Here is a 22,231-nt window from a genome sequence, read left to right as displayed (position 1 = left end):
TTTCGTATGATATACCTAATAATATACTAAGCCCGCTTTAAAGGTCACGGAATTTGACCCTTAAAGCCCTCAACATGAGGCCACCACCCCCCCGACGAATACAGTCCAAGAGACCCTTTCGTCGGAGAACGAGACGGTTGTTCATGAATATCGCACAAGAACAACCGCACATCACTGTTCTAATAAAAAACCACACCGTACATAACCAAGTACAAAATTAACAACAACGCATGAACACATAAAGCGCGCATGCGTTAGGAAAATAATATACCTAATAATATACTGTCTCTTTGTATATTTTATTTTATTTTATTTTATTTTATTAATTGAAAAATCAACAGACAGGATGTACATAGATATGTATAAAAAAAACAAATAGTAAATAAATATAATATGTACATAACATCCGAGTCCAATAATAGATTTTTACAAAAATGAAAAAGATAAATATGAGGAAAACAAATTAAAAAGTAAAGAATAAAGGCATGACAAAATATGTAGAACATTGCATAATTAAACTATAGTATTAAAATATTAGGAAAAGGTTATAAAATAGAATATAAGAAGAAATTGAAATTTACAAATATAAAACAAATGAAAAAGGTAAATACAAAATAAACAAATGAAAAGAAAAAGAATGAAAGCTATAATATGATTAAATAGCACATTACATAACTAAACTAAAGTATAAAAATATTGGAAATATTGGAAAAATAGAATAGGAGAAGAAATGAATCAATCGGTCAAGATTCTCTTGATGTTAGACCTGAATTGATGTATATGTATGCAAGCATATGTTAATCAATAATCTCTTGGTGCTAAACATAAACTCAACCACTTAGCTTTACTGCTGGCTGATATATAATAGATGTAAAGAAAAAATTTAGTTTTTTAATATATTTTAGAATCAAAAAATAAGTTCTAAGAGTGTACATAAATGAGTGAAAATTAATGAGACATGATTCAGTGAACGGAAGAAAATCTCAGTAACGTAAGTAGCCAGGAAAACGAGTAGGCAGTCGAAGAAGAAATGAAGACGGAAAAAATTCTGCAAACAGAAATCTCTACATATCGGACTTGGCTCACTCATGCGCCGAACCAACCGAGAAAGCGCTCACTGTGAATTTTCTCGCAGTTTTTCCGAGGCCAGTATGTGTGCATTGGTGACGCGTGGCGCTCGCCGTGTCCCCTTCCCCCTTCCAACCCATCGCTTTTCCCATCCCACCTCCCACTTTTCCCCCCTCCAATGCATCCCCACCTCTTCACCCCACCACCCCCCTCTCGCATCGAATGCACCGCCGTGCAACGCGTTGCAGCGGCAGTCGGTCTCGGACTCTCATCGCGATCGCGCGCTCTCTTCTCATCAACTCTCCAACAACTCGCCTTTCACCCAACGCGCAAACACGCGCGATTGCACGCTGCCATCGCTCACGCACGCACAGACACACACTTTTCCAATTTTCCGAACAATTTTCTAAACCGCATTACATAATACGATTTTATAACCATTTGAATGGAAAAAACAATGCATAAAAAAGTGCGTGTGAGACAATGTGAAATGACTCTTTCTTATGAAAAACTGCATACATATGTACCATCAACATTTTTTTTCAACAATACAACGAACAGACAATATAATATTTAATATATATTTAAAAAAAGTGAATAAATAGTGCTGTGATCATATATACTTTTATATTTATATTTGTACTTTTTTTTGTGTATATATATGTATGTATGTTTTACTAATGACTAACAATTTAGCTCACCCTGCAGATGCTACATATTTCGTCAATGCCGAAGATCGTGATGATTGCTCTTACGATGCTTTATCATGGAAGTATTACATTTGCACTTATTGATCAGCGCTTCTCAAAGTTCTCACCCTGTTAAAAACACACGATCTATTTTGCGATTCCTATTCGAAGATGTTAGTTCTGAACAATGGGAAACGCATATGTAAGATAAAAATTAAATTTCAATGAATGTTGAGAAGCGTCGTTCGTGTACCATTAATTTTCCATAAAATTTCCACTCGTGCATGTTCTGTATTGAGTATGTATTAACTAGCTGCTCTATCTGGCCGTGTACGTGGAATTGGCACACATTTTCCTCGCAATCGCCTGGGAGTGCAATGTGCAGTCGAGTGCAACGTTGTCTTTGGAAATAAATGCAACTGGCTTATGTAATCAGGGCTGGCACACACACACACACACACACGCATTCTCATGCACACTTATTATTACAATTGTAATAATAAGTGTAATTAGAGACACGGATCTTAGATGTTGAGAAATTGCTATTTTCTACCTGTACCGGGCGCGTCACAGCTTTGTAACGTGAGAAACCGTGTGATTTATTAATACGTTTTGCAATTATTAATATAACATTATAAAATGCGAATCGATATTGCGTCGAATGTAAATTGTGCATTATTTATTCGAAATGATGCGTAGCCGTATCGGAAACTGGCTCGTTCTATTGTACCATTTCAATTGATAATCAATAAATTGCATACAGTATTTATTATACTTTTTTTAAGTTCATGTCAATTGTACGACGAGGTCGTGTACGTAATACTTACGTTCTCAAACTTTTCTTTTATAGGTCAGATTATATCACATATGTATAGAAAAATACGAAAAATATTCAGTTCTACGTACATACATATATAAGGTATCAGTACCATTTACCACCATGCCTCAATCTTCGATGATTTTCCACTAGACTCTTTGTCTCTCATTTTTATTTCTAATTAATTCAAATATCAAAGCTCACAGGCTTCATTTCAAAAGCAGTTACAATGAAATAATTAATAGTAAATAGGGCAAAATCGTTAATTGAAGTTGTAAAAATGATTTCTTCAACTTACCTCCATTAAAGTTCTGAAATGAGGCCCAGGGGCTAAATTTTCAATATGTGAAATAGTTTTAAATAAAAATTGAAAACGCATACTTTTATTGATAACACTTTTAAATATTGTGTGATTAAAATAAATGGTAAACTAAAAATTCGTATAATCAAGTAAAATAATTGCACTTCAAGCCATATGCTTGTTTCAATAATACACATATATTGTTTCACATGTGCATTTTTATTTATTTGATCAAATGTATGCTTTTATATGCCATACAATGCCTATTGTCAATGCCTTTGCCATCAGTTGCGTCATATCTTAATGTAATTCAAACACATTTACTATAAATTCTCGATAAAAATCGAACAACGAACTATGTATGTATGTTTATGGCCTTATCGAAATCGATTATTCCCATTCGAGACAGTGTAAAGTGCGCGATAAACTAGCCACATTAACGCGTTTGTACACAGCAATTTTTAAACAATATAATTTTTATATTTTCTATCGACAAACAGCATCAGTCGGCTTTGAAAAGGTTAGCACGAGCGTAACAGCATCCCACTGAACTCAATTGTCTATTCACGTTTTTTTTTTTCAATCATCGTCGATAAAGTTGAGAAGCACTGCGCCGGGGACCGGGAAGAATTAATTAGGTCGATGGCAGGGCTATTAATATGTATGTCATCGAATCTCAAATGGCGGTGCATATCCGCTAGAAAGGTGACCCTTAAGGGTTATATGCAGAAGTATTTATGCAAATTTCGTTAACAGTGCCACATAATGCCTGTCCCATATACGCAATACCTTGACGTTCCATTCTAAGATGTTTATATTATCCTTTAGAATGATTCTACGTACATATGTATGTATATTCATGACCTAACCTAACCCAACCTTGCATAAAAATATACCAACGTACAGTAAGCACTTGAAGAGTAAACTGTAACGAATGCCACCAGAATTTCAAGTCTCATTCTGTTAAATCAAACATCAGCTGTCACAGATTTGCATAAATTAAACGGGTTCCGTTCCGCTTGACCCAACACGCGCATAAATTAGATATCGAAGAATTATCGCATTATTGAAGTATTGGGATTTGTTTTCGACCTTTTTATCATATGATTTTATCTGTATCGTTAACATTTGATTATACATACTTGACCCGAATGGGAATGTCTCATTAAAATGATATTAAAATTTACTACTCAAAATGAAGTCAACGAATGTACATATACATATATATAGAACCGTTCAAAATATATTTACATTGGGTGCAAGATCCCCCTTCATATACTCTTTGACCATAGTGGTGACTTTCATCGGCATATTAGTATCGGAAAACTCTTCCATGGTAGATATTTCCCTTAATAGTAGGTACTTCAGTGACATATTAGCCAAGAACACAGACGATAGTGGTCAGGTTCAAAATACGGTGGTATTGTCGATGAGTCAGTTGCGCAATAGGCAAGAGTTAAGAAGCTATTACAGTCGGTGCAAGGAGGTGAGCTGAGTGCATTGTGGGCCACTTGGCACTGAGTACCTTTTATCTGGTCGATGTGCCAGATACAAGTTCCAGTGCCGGTTACACGGCCAGTTCCGTCCTCAGTCGGTAAGGTAGTCTCAGCAGGTGGCCAACAGCTCTTCTGACCCACTAACTGTCACCAAGTAGTTCCTGCTAATTGGAAAACTGACCACACACTGCTAGCCCACGTACTAAGTTCTAAGTCAATCGGCCAACTTCAAGATCGTAAGCTGGGATCACATCAGTGTATCAATGTTTGGATGGCACGAGCAGTGCCAGCTCTTTGTATGTATTTCAACTATTGATATCTCAACCATATGGTGCTTGTCCTGTACTGGAGGTCTGAGTCTGCTGTTGAACAAAGTACATACATAATATTACTTGAGTAGAAAATGTTGTAACGTTGCCACTTTTTTCCCTCTCTCTGTCTGTTCTCTGAATCTCTGTTCTCCATATCTCATTGAACCATTTGAATAGAAAGCATTGTTACTTCTTTATATCAGATTTTTAAATATTTTAAAGATGTTTTGTTCTTCAACATATCCTAATGAAGTGCCTATCTATTTATTATATATTAACGGAGCTTCTGCAAGCATTCTTATTAAATTAAGCATTTTTTCTCAAAATATAATACATACTATCAGATAGTTACAACTTTTTGAAACAGTTATTTTATGCAAGTTTAAAATCTAGTTTCACACCAAAGCAAGTTCAATGCATTGGTTTTGAAAATCTAAATCACTTTTTTATGTAGGATTTGCATAGTTACTTTCAAGAAAGATTCAATGTAAGTCATCTTTATTTTCAGCGATGCTTTTATACAATCGGATACGTTCTTGTACCATGAAAGGTATGCTATCCAATCAATAGTGTATGTATGTATGTAGGTGGGTGTTGTTTCATTAGAACAATCATCGTTCTCTTTTAGTTGGTTAGTAATTTCAAGGTCATTAGAATATGAGAACAAACAAATCATCAACCGATTTTGATTAGGCACTGTTCATTCCACTGACCCTCTTATTGCTTTCTTTCGTGAAATAGCGAGACTCATATGGAATATTATAACACGTATCATTAATGGAAAATAAATAAATATTAGGTATTATGCTGAATGAAACGTCTCGTGACGTGTTCCTCTCCGCAAAAGTGAAATTACGCAGAAACGGAACGAGAAATTAGAAAGTGTAACGCGGCGCCACTATCGCAGCTAGAAAGTTAAAAAAAAAATATTTTAAAAAAATGAAAACAACGGTAAACCGACCAAAATTGTAATAAAAAATGAAATACAGGTAAACATGCATATAAAAGTTATGCAAGTATTATATTATACACATGTACATACGTGATACAGGTGGAATTAATCATGAGTCACGTCCGTTCGTTGCATCCGAGTTTATTTGGGAACGTGCCCAATATGAAATATGTATCATCACTAAGTGTCACTGTTCGATAAGATTTCTGTGTTTATTTTTTATATATTGATTCAATTATCGTCAGTAAATCAAAGCAGATTAAAACCATAAGTGGGTTACTTGTTAAATACACGGTCGTAACGTTTCAAGTGGGAAAAACAGCATTCAAAGATAAGCGGAAACATAACAAAGCTTCGTATCAAAACCTATACGTATATTTTTATATAATGTATGAGACTTCATTTCATTTTCGATAATTATGCGGCTAAAAATTGAAACGATTTTTTTAGGAATTTATTTTATATTTAAGAAATTTATTTATGTTTTTTTAAGTTTATTGATTATGTTAGCTTATATCTTCAGGTATAATATATATTTTTTATGTTGATTTTCATACAATAGTTTGCGATAAAAAAGCAATAGAATGTGATGGGATATTTTAGCGTTTCGTAAAAATGCAACGTAATGTGCGCGAGCTTCGCTCAGTCCACGTCAGGAAATTTCTCAATTTAGCAATATGTATGTATTATCTAGAAATTCCACGCATAGTTGCGTGTCGTTTTCACTGAATTAATTCACAAACTCACCTGTGCATATTGTTTTGTTTTTGCTTTTTTTTTTTCTTCAATCGAAACAATTTTTACTTTCATAAACGAACGGTGAAAACGTAACTGTTTCGTACAAGTCGACGCGCGGTATCGCAATAAAATAACCGGATCTACTGTTAGCCCTGTTTTATTTTACGATTCGAGCCGACCGGTTATCGACAATGTGGCACAATTCACCTATTTTACAACCTGTCATGTCATAATCATAATCACAATTATTTTATTGACTTCGATGAATCATATATTGAACATACGAACGAATACAATTCTTATTCTTTCTCATTGCAAAAATCTGAATAAAATTTTCTTCAGCGGCTCACTATTACTACCATAATACATAGTCTTATTATCATATTCAATATAAAAAAATGAATTAAATTTCATTTCCTATGACAAAAAAACCATGCATATTTGGTATCTTGGAATTTTTCATTTATTTTAATAAAAAGGGAATTTCATTTGAAAATTTTAGGAAAACTCTGCCGTATAATCATTGTCATAGTATAATTTGTACTTTTACCAATTTTCCTCATACACAGTGGTCGTCAAACAAACAAACAAAATAAAAGTCTCACGGTAGATAGAGCGCAACCGAAGCGAAAGCTATTTTTCCCTTTCATTGTACGATCGAATACACGTACAAGTATATCTGTACATATGTATAGTTCAACCAATAAGCTGATGATCGGTTGAATTGTTAGTTCGGTTTCATTATCCGGTATTTATCAGAGCGAAACGACTATCGTCCACGCCTATATCTAGATAATATATAGAAAAATCTGATGTATTTATTGCTAATGATGATTTAGACTTCAAAAACATAGTATAAACAGTTTAATTTAATTTGGAGGTTAGATTAAGATTTAGAGTTGAAGCTTGGCGTATTTTTAAAACCAATCAAATTTGTTTGACAAACTTCGTGTATTGAGTTTGACATACGTTTATTTGACAAACATACATATCTATCAAACAGAGCATTGATCATAACTCTGATTTGATAATCAAATCAAACTGGATCTTTGCATTCAGTTATTTCCAATTGAAGCCATATTGTATACATAAAATTTCAGGCAGTGGGCAAATTCTAAATTTCTGTTCTTTGCTTAGAATCTCTAACATATGCGAATCTTTAATTAAATACGCTATTCATGGGTCAAACCGTCTTATCGAACTGATGTTTGTCACATATCTTTCGTTCTACTACAAAGTAAAATGAAATATAGTCGTTTTTGTTGCATTTAATTAACAATTTAATAAAGTGATTGACAATTTCTGAATTTTAGATGATTTTTACATCTAAAGTTATACATTATATGCTAGATTAAAAAAATATTTTCTTTATCATCATCAATTTTTGCTTTAAATCCCAGATTATAAATAATCTTCTGGCGTTGTTGATAATCATCATTGCTATCATTGCTGTTGCTAAGATTCGCAGGTTTGGTTTCACTTCAACCCGCACTTGGCCAGCCTTGCAAGAGCCAATCACTCACGCTGGGCTATTATCAGCTCAGAGGCGTCTGCTACGTGCATCGCGTTTGAATATCATTAGGATAGGTCACGGCTTATCGAGAAAAAAAATTGTGAAAAAATACATGACCTAACTCAACGGAAAGCAGAATTAAGTCATGTGCTATTGCGTTGGTCAGTTTCGGGCCATTTCAGCGCTAAAAACTGATTTATAGCGCGGCCTTCTAAACGCCATATAAAACTGTAAACGTACGAATCTTTGTATATGCAAAGCAATTCGTGCGTTGTGTGCGTTTTTTTCCCCGCTTGCGCTATCCGACTTTCTCGACCGGATTTTCCGCTTTTGAAAACCTGCCTACTTCCGGTTTTCTTCTCGAAGGTCTCAAGTTCTATTCCCGTATCCAGAGACCGGGTCCCCCGGGAGTGAGAGAGCTAAACTGGGTGAGCCCAACCGGTTCTGCCAACGCGTGCTCTAAAAACACACCTCTCTCATCTAATTATAAGAACGCATTAGTATGGTTTTTGGGCTCAACAAACCCATTAACTCACACCTAACCATCGTGCGTAAATTAACACCTTATCGACCACTCGATTGCACTTCATCCATATATACAAAAGATATCGTGGCGAACGGCAAAAGCGAGAATAGAATAATCATCTTTCCACCCACGCATGTTTCTGATATGCTCAAGTCGCTTAGTTTTACAACACCGCGAGAAAGCCGAATGCTTCATTTAATAGCCAATAGTCACATTACCTGGCATTGCTCGAGTGGGTGAACTGTTTTCAAAAATTAAATGGCCGCCGATTTATCTCGGGTTTTGACCCCTTCCAAAAATCATCTACGGGCTTATTTAGAGTACCATAAGATAGTTATATCTTATGGTACTCTAACTAACTCCTACTATTATAAGATAGTTATTTATTGATAAGATAGCAAATTTGGTGTTATAAAGCGGACAAACATACAATTATATAACACTGTACCAATTACAGCGTAATTAATCTATAGATGTATTCAATGATAATGACTAGTGATTGGAGAAAGATCGTATTAAATCATCATCTCAAGCAGTGGCGGCGGTCAGATGCTGTATCTCTATCGCACAGTCCATAGTTGCATGTGTGTGAGCAGTGTTTCCGAGGAGCACTGTAGCCCTACGAAACACTCCTCGCACACAAGCAATTATAGACTGTGCGATAGAGATACAACATCTCGTGAGCCGACTCCAGTCTTCATTAATTCGTACGAGCTTATTATTTCGACAATTTTCTCCAACATTTCATCAAATCATTGTCAAGTCAAGGATAAAATGTCACCGAAAACACTCGAGGTGTGGAGTTTTGATAAGGATCGCAATAGTATAGATCAGGCTTGCTAGCGGGTTTTTTTTCGCATTGTGTTTGTACCTTTTAGATGCGTCTGACCAATTAGCATGCGTAGCCAATATTCAATATTATGTACATATATTTAACTATATATGTATGTATGTGCTTGAAATCACGCAGTACATTTAGATAAAGCAATATGTATCTACAGAAAAATAGTTCTAAGTTTTGTTTGTATGGGCTAAACATATTCAGTTGGTAATCTTAGCGAATATTTGTATGCATAGTTTGCCGCATATTTTTGTAGTTAGTCTAAAGTACGACAGTCGAGTGAAAGTTAAAATTTATTCAAGTATTAATCAAATGTAAATTAGATATGTATGTATACATGCGTGTGCGCTTACGTGCAAAGGTTGGTATAAAAAACGAAAAGAATCATCATTTTGAATGAAATTTTCCAAATTCCGCTATTAATTTGCCTTCTTTGTGAATCTATTACTTATTTTTATCGATTGCACTTAAACGTACGGTAGTGATTGTGTTAATTAATCTGTGGAGCGAATCAAATTTGCAGCTTTTTAATTTACTTTTTTTATCGTTATGAATTAACATCACTTTCCAATCGGATGTATAATATAATATAAGCATACTTCATATATTTTTTAATGAGGCTCACTCCCACTTCTGAGCTTTGTGCCAAACGCAAGAATGCTCAACTTATATATTGCCTTTCAAATCTACACACAATATTTGTGCTTTTAGATTATTCCTTCACCACATTTAATATGTTGGGTTGTTTATATGAGACGTTGGGTGATGCTTATTTTTAATTAGATTTTCCATCTCTGATACATATTGTTTAGTACATCGATATGTTTATAGATTTTTAAATATGTAAGTCCATGTTAGATACCTCCTTAGTTATGCTGTGACATTTGTGTCTTAGATTCAAACGTTCGTTGGTCTGTTAATACTATGACAATTATTGCGAAACTGTCAAAGCGCATGTGACGCAACAACACGTGCCACAATATGCTCAAGTGGGTCCCCTTTCTTTGATTGTGGACTCTTTTCGGATCGCTTGGAAGTTACATGCCCCTGACCAGGTGGGTTGCATTTGTATGCAGTTTCTCGGCTGCAATATCTGGGTCACTCTTATTTTTGTCTATTGTGCAGGCAGGCAGAGTTGCAACATCGTGTGCATCGGCACCGTTTGACAATAGTGTGCACTGGTGGCACTTAATTGTCGCCAGCTCGGCCTCGCAACACTTTTGACCTCGCGTTCGTTTCCAAGTGGTAATTTACCAACGGGACGGTCGAGCAGTGCTCGTTTTTACCGTTCGCTCATTCCAAACTCTTCACTTTTTTTGGAGACACATGTCTCAGTTTCATAATACACGTGCTGGAGTTTGAGCTCTCCACTGCGGAAATTGTGTAGAAATACATACAAAAAAACTCACTTTTCTAGTCAAAATCCAAAATTAAACACGCCTGGCGAATCTTATCGGTTAACCGGAAGTATACAATATTAACTACTGCTTCTTTCTTTTCATTTCGTACGTAAACCTTTTGTTTGTATGCGCATATCAGAGATTAGTTCCTCTTATCGCTTGTTAAAAATGTTTTGTAGACTGTAAACAGTTCAAATCTTGAAGAATTTTAATGAAATTAAACAGAATTGTACCTTTGGATGTGACACGTTTGCTTTCAGTCGATTTGTATTCAAAATAAAGTTTTCATGCTTACGAGAGGATTGAAGAAATTGAATACGTATATTTGAGTAAATCAAGTACATATGTATGTATGTACTTAGGTGTAAGAATAGACTTGTACTACTTACATATTTGCTATCTCGACTGGTTTACATCTACAGCATAATGTTACTCTTAACGAACATTTCAGTGTGGATTCCACAAGTGACTAACGGTTTTGATAAAAATACGCATAGGCCTAGTTAAGAATGTGATTGGTCGATTTTAAGCAGAATGATTATCTATAACAAATTTTGGAACGCGGGAAAGAGTTTTGTGGGAACGCTTGTAAATTCCGCTCACTACCGGCATTTTGTCCAATCAAGTGGGACAACTTTATAAATAATGAGCAAATTTGGCTGAGCTCGCGTTGTCCTTTAGCGCCAACCGCCTTCGGGCCAACTCGAACCCAAATGCCATTTTGTTTCGTGTTGCACAATAGTGTCCCAGCTGCTCTGCCAACACAAACCCGAGTGTTCTGCAGCCCGACTACACTATATATTGGTTAGCTAAAAGCAATGGACCGTATGAGATGCGGAGAATGCAATGTCGTAACAGATCAACGGCCAACGGGCACCCACGGCAATGGTACGATGTTTTAATTTTTCTCCCTTCTTCATTGGATAGAAAGCAATGGTGATGTTGATACAGTTTCATGACTGATTTTATGCAGCGGGATGATCTAACTGGATCTATTTGCAGTGTCGGATCCCCGGGGACTCGTTCCAAATCTCTTGACTTATTATAAGTTGCATCGCGTTGCTTCTGCATTAGTAATACCTTATGTGCGAAAACATTATATGAGTGTGTCGTCACGATAAAGGTTTATTTGCAAGCTTAAAAATAACATGATGTGCCAATCTTTTGTATTTGATACACAAAGGCAACACATGTCAACGTGACCAAAACTCGTACCATAAACGACAAACATTTCTTAGAACTTTTTTGGAACAACGAAATCAAAAAATTTTAGCATTTGGTGCTTGTACGTGAACAATATATTTTCGTTTGATTAAAAGTCTTGTATGCAAATACGAAACAAAAGTCAACACTCATTTTTCAATTTTGTTCGAAACGTTAAAAAATATATCTACATGTTGACATATAACATTGCCTTTATGTGGATAAGATTTTTATCGCTATTTTTATAGAGTGAGACATGAAAACATGTTTCTTCAGCACTACATAGTGTTGATACTGGTTGCCAAGCTTTTTCAATCGCCAAAAAAAACAACAAAATAAATAGTTTTAATGTCATAAACAACAAAATAAATAATTTTGATATCATAAACGAATAGCGCGATATTTGATTATTTTTTATTATTATACATTGATCAATATTATCTATTTTATTTAAGAATACTTGCGAAAAAAGCCGATGGACCCAAGGGGTTTGATAATACATACAGAATTACAGAAATAATTAATCTTTATAATTCAAAAGTCTAATCAACTCCAAATAACCATTTCATGCTTTAAATAAAATGGAAAACCAACAAGTACTAACATATGTACATATGTATGTATGTTACTTACATATCTTCTGACTAACAAATTTGCACCACTTTACTTGCCCCACAACGTCTCAAATCGAATACAATCTTAAAAAAAACAGCTACAAAAAACCGAAGCAAACTTTCTCTCGAACTGATTTTAATGCAAATAACAAAATCAGATCAGTAAAATTGTAATTTTTAATACGCTTTCAAACGTCTTTGTTTTCGTCAATACGGAAAGTTTCATAACGATAATAATTACCCGCTCGGATATAATTATCATGTTTGCCTGCACTATAATGCAGCACTTAAAGCTAGAAGCTCAGTAAATAGCCTATTATTATAGCATAACACGTCTATGGATATACATATGTATCAACCTTTGATGATAATACGGGAAAAATAAAATGAAAAAAAAAACACACCACACAACAGTCTAAAGTCGACCTTATGAATCGTCGATAAAGTCATTGAATGACTCGGTAAATAGAGTGTGTGTGTGTAATTTTTCTGGGCACGTCATTGCGTGTGACAATGGCGTAACCGAAATAGACCGGTATAAACATCGCTCGTGTTCCGGGAGACTTCTAAATATTCACAACTCAAAAATACATTAAGAAAATAGTAGTGTGACGTTTTTCGTCAGCTGTGTAGTAGCTCTGTCGAGAATTTTATTAAAATTTTCCATTTTCTTTGCGGCTACTGATACGTCAGTACAGTCTTTGAGTCATCAGAGTTGAGCTCCAATTTCTGATACATACTAGTCGAGCTCGATCGTGGAATCTTCAGTGTACGTATATACGCAGTCCATATCGGCTCATTGCTCACATCTTATGTATAATTATCTATACTAATTATTACAAAAAAAACTCAAATTGCCGCGAACGATTCAATTTTGTTTATAAAATTCAAAATGGCGTCTTCAGACATTTTAATTTGACTGTATATATGGTTACTCAGCTAAGTCACTTTCTTTAGTATAAATGTTCAACTTTTTTTTCTACATACATTTTATGTATGTAATACTTAATTAAGAATCACTTTTTACCCTTAACCTTATTTCAAAACGATCTATTATGAAGTTGAACTTTTATTTCAGTGAGATAAGTAGAAAAAAACTGATTGAATTCAATTACTTATGATGTGGATGTTAACTTGTCGCTTTTATTTTTTAAGTTGACGTATAGTATCAAGTCAAGAAAACGGATCTACGCGAGGTCTATTCCACCACTGACGTGACATCATTTTCAATCAATATTACGAGAATGAATATTGGCTGAAATGTTTTTGCACACACGCACCCATGCAATATTAAACTTGCTTCGTAACTCGTTTGCATGTATGTACATAGAAGATCAACCTTCATCCTCACCTTTAAGTTTATGTACCTACAATTTGTAAATTGGGTTAAAGGGTAGTACCGCAGTTATATTATTGTTAAGAAGGAAATGAACATCTTCGTCGTGTTTTCACAAGACATGACCAATTTTGGTTGTGTAGTTTTCTATAATTTTCTCCCATTGCACTTTCACGCCAATTTTCCGGTGCTTTCTAAACTGTTATTCCTACTGGGCTGTCGAACGGTGGTCCGCACGTTGCTGTATGTAACAATGCGACTCGTTCCCAAGGAACTGGAGTGTAATTTAGCCGATCAGATCTAATTGAGATCAACCGACGACGTGGTCTCTGGAGTGGCACATGTCACTGACATACTATATTCAATTTCGTGACACTAATACCGGTAACAATTAATCCTAGTCCCCTCTGTATTTAATACTAATCCGACTCTCTCGCTTCGTCTTTGTAACGTTGCATTACTAACACTATTAACGATACTAACAATTACAGTAGTTAAACGTACATGCTTAAGTATGATTGGTGAAACTTGCAATTTACAGACTTTTGCCTGATGATTCATGATCGAAGGAAATATCCACCTCCGAGTTCAATTAGGCTTATGTTTAGTTCTGGCAGTAGCTTAACCGGTCTAACATACACAATTTTTGAATTGTAAATCATATGGTTTTTGAAGATTAGATTGAAATGCATGAAAAATAATTTCATTCAAGTGGGATAAATAATTGGTCACTTATTAATTGTATTTGAGTAATTTTACTAAATAAACTTTAAAAGAGATTGTAAGATTGACAGAATGTGTATTTCTAACAAAGCATAATTATAATCTTCTTTAGATTTGAATGTTTGATTGAAAAGATTCTGTAGTCAAATTGTGGATGTAATCAAATAAATCGGTATAGAATTTAAATTTAAAAGGTTTTATTCTAACATTAAACCTTTGCATCATATGTATGTATGTATGTATGTACTAACAAGATAATGAATAAGCAAATAGCATATATAACTCATAAAGCATTCTAGGAATGTTATTAAATTTGAATAATTTAATGCACAGTAGACTACATACAAACAAATTAGATATGTACAGAATAAATTAATCTGTATAAATGTAATCAAATTGTGTAATATTAAAGTTTTTCATCAAATTGCTAACATGAAAGCGCGTAAAACTAAATGCAATATCATATACAGAGTGAATAAAATATCTTAACAATCTTTTCTACAATACAGATATGTAGGCATCAGGTATGGCCTCCAATGGAGACTTTACAGGCTTTTAGACTATCGTGGACCTAGGACAGGACTCTAAATAGAATATCCAGAGAATCAAATTCGTATAAAGTCCTTGGATAAGAATCAGTAAGTCCCGGAGTGCGTGCCAGAAGCGCGTTTACATCGATAATAGCAATATTGATTGTGTGAAAACTGTAAATGCACTATCTGGTACGAAATTCCAGGACTGTTTACCAACGTTACTCTGCCTTTGGAAGATTTTATAACTACTCATCGTTTATTTTTATTTATTTATTGTTTACTATATACATGTCATATTTGAATGTCGATCATCTGACTTATGAAACTTGCAACAGTGTCGACCACGGTGGCAAATTGTTGACTTTTATCAGCGGCTAATCATAATTGGACCACCTGTCAATATCAGAGTTCACAATCTGCTTCTGTGGATTTAATTTTACACGCACTTGCAAGCCTCACATTGGATATTGACATTCATAAAAATATATTATATTACAAATATTTATTTTTTTTTTTATTCCATGTACTTCTTTATGTATAATTTTTTGTTTTATATTGTATAATATATATTATTTTATTTATTTATTATTGAATTAAATTGTTTTTGTTTGCATTATTGGTTCGTTTTATTTATTTATTTATTTATATATTTGCTCACATCATTTCACACACATTCAATAGTACTTTACACTAAGTAAAAGCACATTAATCTATGTAATACAAATAGTTTCTCGAAATTGGTATTCTAGTAATGTCAACGAGTGTGCTAATGAATATTTTATACGTTTCTAACACTAGTAATGTATTCCCTTTTAGTCAAAGGTCACATGCAAAGAAAATGGCTGCGGTGAAGCCATATATTATATTATATTATAGTGGAAGTGCTGGAAAACTAGGCTAAAGCCATTCAATGTAATAAGAACCTTTACACAGTCAAATAGAAAAATATCCTAGAATTCAAATGAGAGATGCCACATATGAAACGTTTATTTGATTGCACATTTAATCAACACCCATTAAGTTGTTTTACATTTCATTACAAATGCAGAAATACATTCACATTCATTAAAAAATTAAATAAAAATGTAAAAGATATGTAAATATGTATGTGCAATTAAAGTGAACCACTTTCTGAATGATTATGATTATATAATATGGATTAAAATTACTGATTATTATTTAAAAGTATGTAGATGGGTAAGTCTATTAAGAATATACTGTTGGATATATCGAAGTCTTCATAAATATCCTCAGGCCTCGGGGCTACCAAACTTTAATTTATCAAAATATATCAAAATTCGGTACATAGGTACATACATATGTGTATGTATATTATGATTGAAAGAAATATCAAACTATTCTTCTCAATATGTATACTTGCAATAATAAATATTGCTATTATATTACTTACAAACATTTAAACACAATATAAATCTTCAATACAATTATGACGCATATATCAATTTTGTTTTCAATATCCAACATTATGAACTGACTCGAATGAGTACTCACTATGAAAATGAATTTGGAATTTTAATATATTAAAATTTAAATCTTGATTTAGCATAGTTCATTTAAAAAAAGTTCTCTTATCTTTATTTCTTATATTTAATAGATATTTTACTTGAATTAAGCTCATCTGCTACATTATAAACATTTTTTTAGTATTTTACAAGTTTCCTGAGAATATGTTTAGTGGATAGGATATGTACATACATACATATTTTAGTTGGATAAGGTTTATAAAATCCACAAACTCTCACTGAATACAGTCGATTTAGATTCATTATCATCAAAATCTTCCTTGAAAAACTAAATACAATTGAGAAAATCATTTTTTTTAAATTTCAAAGTTTTGCTATGATATCAACCTATAACTATATCAACTGATATATTCTCATTTGAGGCATATCTTCTGGATCCTACTATAGTCCCGTTACGCAATTGATGACAACGTGCGATATTATTTCCGTATCGCCCTGCGGGGACACATCACCGTGTGTGACGAGCATTTATTTTGGGCCAGCCTGTGCCCCGACATCGTTCTTAACTCTAAACACGCTCCTCAACTCTCTTCAGAAAAGTAACTGAAGTACCTACAGTTAGACCGAGGGTTTAGTGGGAAGCCTCTGAAGTGCTAATCAAAGGGTAACGATTTACGAGCAACGTTAACAAACCTATGTGGGTCAGTGGAGACCTAGTATTGTATGTAGGACTTGTTATTCTTATGATCAACAACTAGCATATAAGTATGTGCATATATTATAATAATAATATGAGGTGCGATAAAGAAATTTGAATTCAAGTAATAAGAACATAATAAGAATAAATTCTTGATAAATCAGTTTCAAAGTAAGATCCTTGGCTATATATACACACTTATTCAAATCCACATCTGTTGCAAGTGCATTTGTGATTTATAGCCATTCTGTTATGGTAATTTAGGTCATATATGAAAAAAAAAAAGGAATTTGTCATATATGTATAAAATAATGAACTCGGAAGAACTTATAGAGTTTATTTCAGAATATTAGACTAACTCAGATTATACATATGTAGTATTTTGAGTGTAGTTATTTCCTTGTTTCTAAAAGTAGCTTACAGTATGTCAGTCCTGTTAAATGAATGGTTTACTTGCTTAAGTCGCACCCCCCACCACATAATTTCATTTATGTACATAAATTACTTCTACTTATATTCTGTATAATAAATATAAAATTTAAAAACCTCAAATTTAAACTAAATTTATGATATAATCATGTATGTAGAAACTTTCAAGTTGTAGAAATGATCCAAATTAAAATTTATATGGTACTGTGAAGCATTGTGAGTTTATGACATAACAGTGAGTAGGAAAGTATTTAAACTAATTAATAATAATCCAAGATAGTCTGAAAGCGAAATAAAATGAAAACTCTGTCAGTGATTAAGTGAAGCGTCTCTTCACCTGTTTCGCAGCTGAAAATTGCTTCACAGAACGTTTCAAAAAAAAAAAAATAATAATAATACACAACGAATGTCGAAATAGCGCACGGCCACTCACAACTTTCTAAATTAAAAAATATTTTTAAACCATCCCATCAAACAATACTATTAATACACGCATATCTTCTGGAACTTCTATAGCATTTCACAGTAGAATCGGCGATCAATTTTTAAAGTAGCAATTCAAATTTAACGACCCATTGTTCACATAGTTCAGCTGAAATGGGCAATAACTATAATACATAGATAAATTGACAGTCCATATATAGTTGGAAAGGCTAAGTAATTGCACATATAAAATTAAACATGTTGTAAACATCGATAATTGTAACCAATCACTCGTTGAATGTACATATACGTATGCAGATATGGCCCACGTATATACGTACACGTAGCCTGTAATTCGCACAACCCTTAGGCCACGTGTATATTGACGTGAAACGACAAAGTCACCCTAATATTTCCTGCCATGTCTCATCGCGTCTTGTCTGTACCGTCACTGTGTATGTATGCTCCTACAGACAGAAGATGAAAACCAAACTAAAATTAAAACCTGAAAGTAAAACTCCGAAAATTAAAAAAAATAATCACAAATCTATAAACAAAAGCCTGCTAAATAAATGCTTAAGCTTTTTTTCTATACAATTTGATCAATGGATTGAAGTTAGCGCATATTTATGTACAATTCAAATAATCGTGGTTTTGAAAATTATAATATTTTTGTTTTATGTTTGACGTAACTTCGGACGTTTTCTATTACCATTCGATATGTAGTGATGTGGTTCAATTTATCTTATAATTTCCATTTTTGATTGGATCTGATACGGGGCTCGAAATGGACTGGAGCTCCAGTGAAATTCTGTGATTCGTGAAATCCAGAAATGTGACGCTCCCTCTCATGAAAAATCGAATACTTCCGTGCCCTTGCATAAATTTAATAAATTTCCGTGCCCTTGCATAGACAGCTTGAATTTAGCGAACATATTAAGTAAATCAGTAATGATTCATTTGAGAAACCCTGACTCGTCACCCACAAAAATGTCAATCAATTATGAATGCATTTAATATATGTTCATATACATAAGTACATATGAAAACTTTTGAAGATACTCTTCTTCGAACAGTGGCCCATTGAGTTCATATTCTTCCCCCGAGCTTTCTCAAATATTCGAAAACTTTTTTCACCTTGGGTGCATGCTTTTTTTCAATTAAATATTATTGAATAGATAATATTTTATTTCTGATTAAAAAATACTTGAAAAATAAAAAAATAATTACATAGAATTGCAATTTTTTACTACAATATATGCATTATAATAGGTACAATAAAAAAAAAATCAAAATCATTTTTTGAAAATTATCGAGCACTTCTATTCGTGAAAATTTCGATTTTGAGCCCTAGTATGATAGACATATCATTAGCTACGATGACTTTAGCCTGTTATTGCGACGTCTTTGATTGCATTTTCTAGACTGGATCAAAACTTACTATGATTACATATAATTAACAGATCTACCAAATTTTGATTTTTGGTAAATCTTAATAACAAATTTTAATACTAGTCAAATTAAAACGACAACAACGAACGGACGTGACGAAGATAATCACTGCACTTTGTAAGACTTGGATATTACATACAACTAGTAGTATAAGTAGTAGGAAAAAATCACCGATGATTTAAAGGTCAACGAATCCATTATAATCCATTCTTGACAACCAAACGTCCAAAGGTTACAAACAACAAAACCAGCATAGAGATTTATAAAAATTATAACTTGCAAACAAGTTTTAAGCACAACCGGAAGCTACTTAATTGAAATAAACAATATACATACATATGTTCAAAGAGAATGAAAGTCTCATATCTTTCGTCGACATTGAGAACGACATGTTCTCATTCTCGCTCGTTCTGTGTAAATGCAATTCATGTTGTTATTCTGAATTTTATTGCACAAAATTGAAACTGAGACCTCACGCTGGATACGTGCACATCCAAAAGTACACAATTTTCTCTTGCGGCTGACGATTAGAGATGTTGTTCTTCGGTTAAGTTAATAATATTGCCTACTTACAAATAAGGCAATTTTATTTTATCCTCTACGCTTCCGGTCGTAACCGCAACATCGTCCATCCCTGGATATGCTTTTGTGGTTGTTTAATAACCTTATTTTATGTATATACATATGTACAAATATGCATACTAGATCAAAGTATTTTCCGAGTATCAGAATATTTTCCTTATTATTGTTGAGTATTATGGATTGAAAATTAGATTTCCACCGCTTTCAAATATAACGGCTCATATATGTATATCGGTTTTTCACAATAGTGTTATACCGTAATTTTGAACCAAAAAAGGTTTTGGCACAACAGTATTTTTTTATATGTCCTTATACATTCAATTCATAAATATAGAAGTCTACTCATAGACCTATCAGTCTTGAAAATATAATTGTAAGATTGAATTCGTGAAAGAACACGTGGTACAGTCTAATGAGACTTGTTTAAACCATTTTTATTACTCGATGCGCCGAAACGAATTGTCGTTTGGTCGCGGCGCTACGCAGCATACCAATTTAAACATAAACTCGACCCACGCATGCCAACTTAATCATTTATACATGCACTCTTCTGGTTTTGAAAACTAAATCCTACGTGTTTATATTAAATCGGACTCGAAAATCAGTTGTTGCGGTTGTCATCCAGCACTTCACACTACTACATACATATGTATGTACATACACCCACAACGTTCAATTTAGGTTAAATATCGTGATGTCAAACATCGTCTGCTTGTAAAAAATTCTCATCAGACGGCATCTGTTGTTTGAGTCCAGCTGGAATTGCTGTTAAATGACAGCCTCGTTCTCGTTGATCCTTCGATTATTTCACTTAAATTTTACAATGTTCGATTTACATGAGACGCAGCAAACGTTGAAAAAACGACTATTTAATGTGATGGGCGGGAAGGAAGTAAAGCAGCGGCAACTCAACATGGCCGAATTGGTCCCAACTCGCAGAATGGTGATCGAAACTCGACCATGCCGTAGAGTCGCTACAAAACTAACTACTGTTTAATTTAACTGGAATCTTAATTCAAGCCCAATCTCTGTGATAAAAATAACTCAAGCTACCAACTGATTAATGACACGTTATTGTATGACTTACAACCATCTCAGTATCCACGGTGCTGTATCCTTCTACTCACATACTCGGCTCTAAATTTATACAGATTAAGGGCGAAATCACACAGGAAAGAATGCGGCACATGGCTTTTTTTAGATACTTTTAAACATGCGAAAAAATATGGCATGCCTTGCACATATTCATGGCACGCCCAGCACACAACGTCCCAAAATCACCCCCTGGAGTGTTTTTGGTAAAATTGTATCCTTGTATTTATCCTCACTTGACAGTGATCGATAACGGTGTATCCCATATTTAAATAAATGTAGGAGAACCCCCACAGCGAGGAGCCAAGCACACGACGTGCCGTTCTTCCCTGTGTGATTTCGCCCTTACTTTCGTTGGCTACATATACACAAGGTCCATTGTGATTTATTGCTCCAAGCATAGATAAGTATGAATCCAAACCGATCCTAATCTCATAAAACGTCGATAAAATCGAGTATCATTGATCGCCCCTATAAATGCTATTGATTGGCAATCGGCTAGAGTTTGAATATGTTTTCTAAACTCCCATGTTTATGAGTGGACTTCTTGCTGCGGTGGATGTCTATCTCATTTCGCGAATGCATCCAATTCGTTAAAGCTGCTCCGTTTATTGTTATATTTTTACAGTGTAACCATATAAGTTTCAACAGCGATATTTCTAGCCTATCAAAAATAAAAGTATGTACATAATTATCTTTAGAATAACATATTTTTTCATTGTTGTTTCAGATGTGAATATTTCACGGATGGTGAGCATGTATGCCGAATAACCTAGCGGGTAAGTGAGCATTTCAACGACATGCTCAGTGGGTCAACGTTACAGGTAGGTAGAAAACTTTTCCTAAATATTTCACTGATAATATTGTGCTTAATTCGAGTAAATGATCGTTTTAAATTTTAGCTTTGGAAGCATCCATTTTACGGGAGAACGAATTGAGTTTGACCGTGATGGACGATGATATTAGCCGTGATGCATCATTGTAATTTATTGTTGCTGATTGCAGTTGAGC

This window comes from Arctopsyche grandis, chromosome 13 (genome assembly GCF_051622035.1).
Source record: "Arctopsyche grandis isolate Sample6627 chromosome 13, ASM5162203v2, whole genome shotgun sequence".
NCBI lineage: Eukaryota > Metazoa > Arthropoda > Insecta > Trichoptera > Hydropsychidae > Arctopsyche > Arctopsyche grandis.
The sequence above is the reverse complement of the archived record's forward strand: the minus strand, read 5'-3'. Positions refer to the sequence as shown.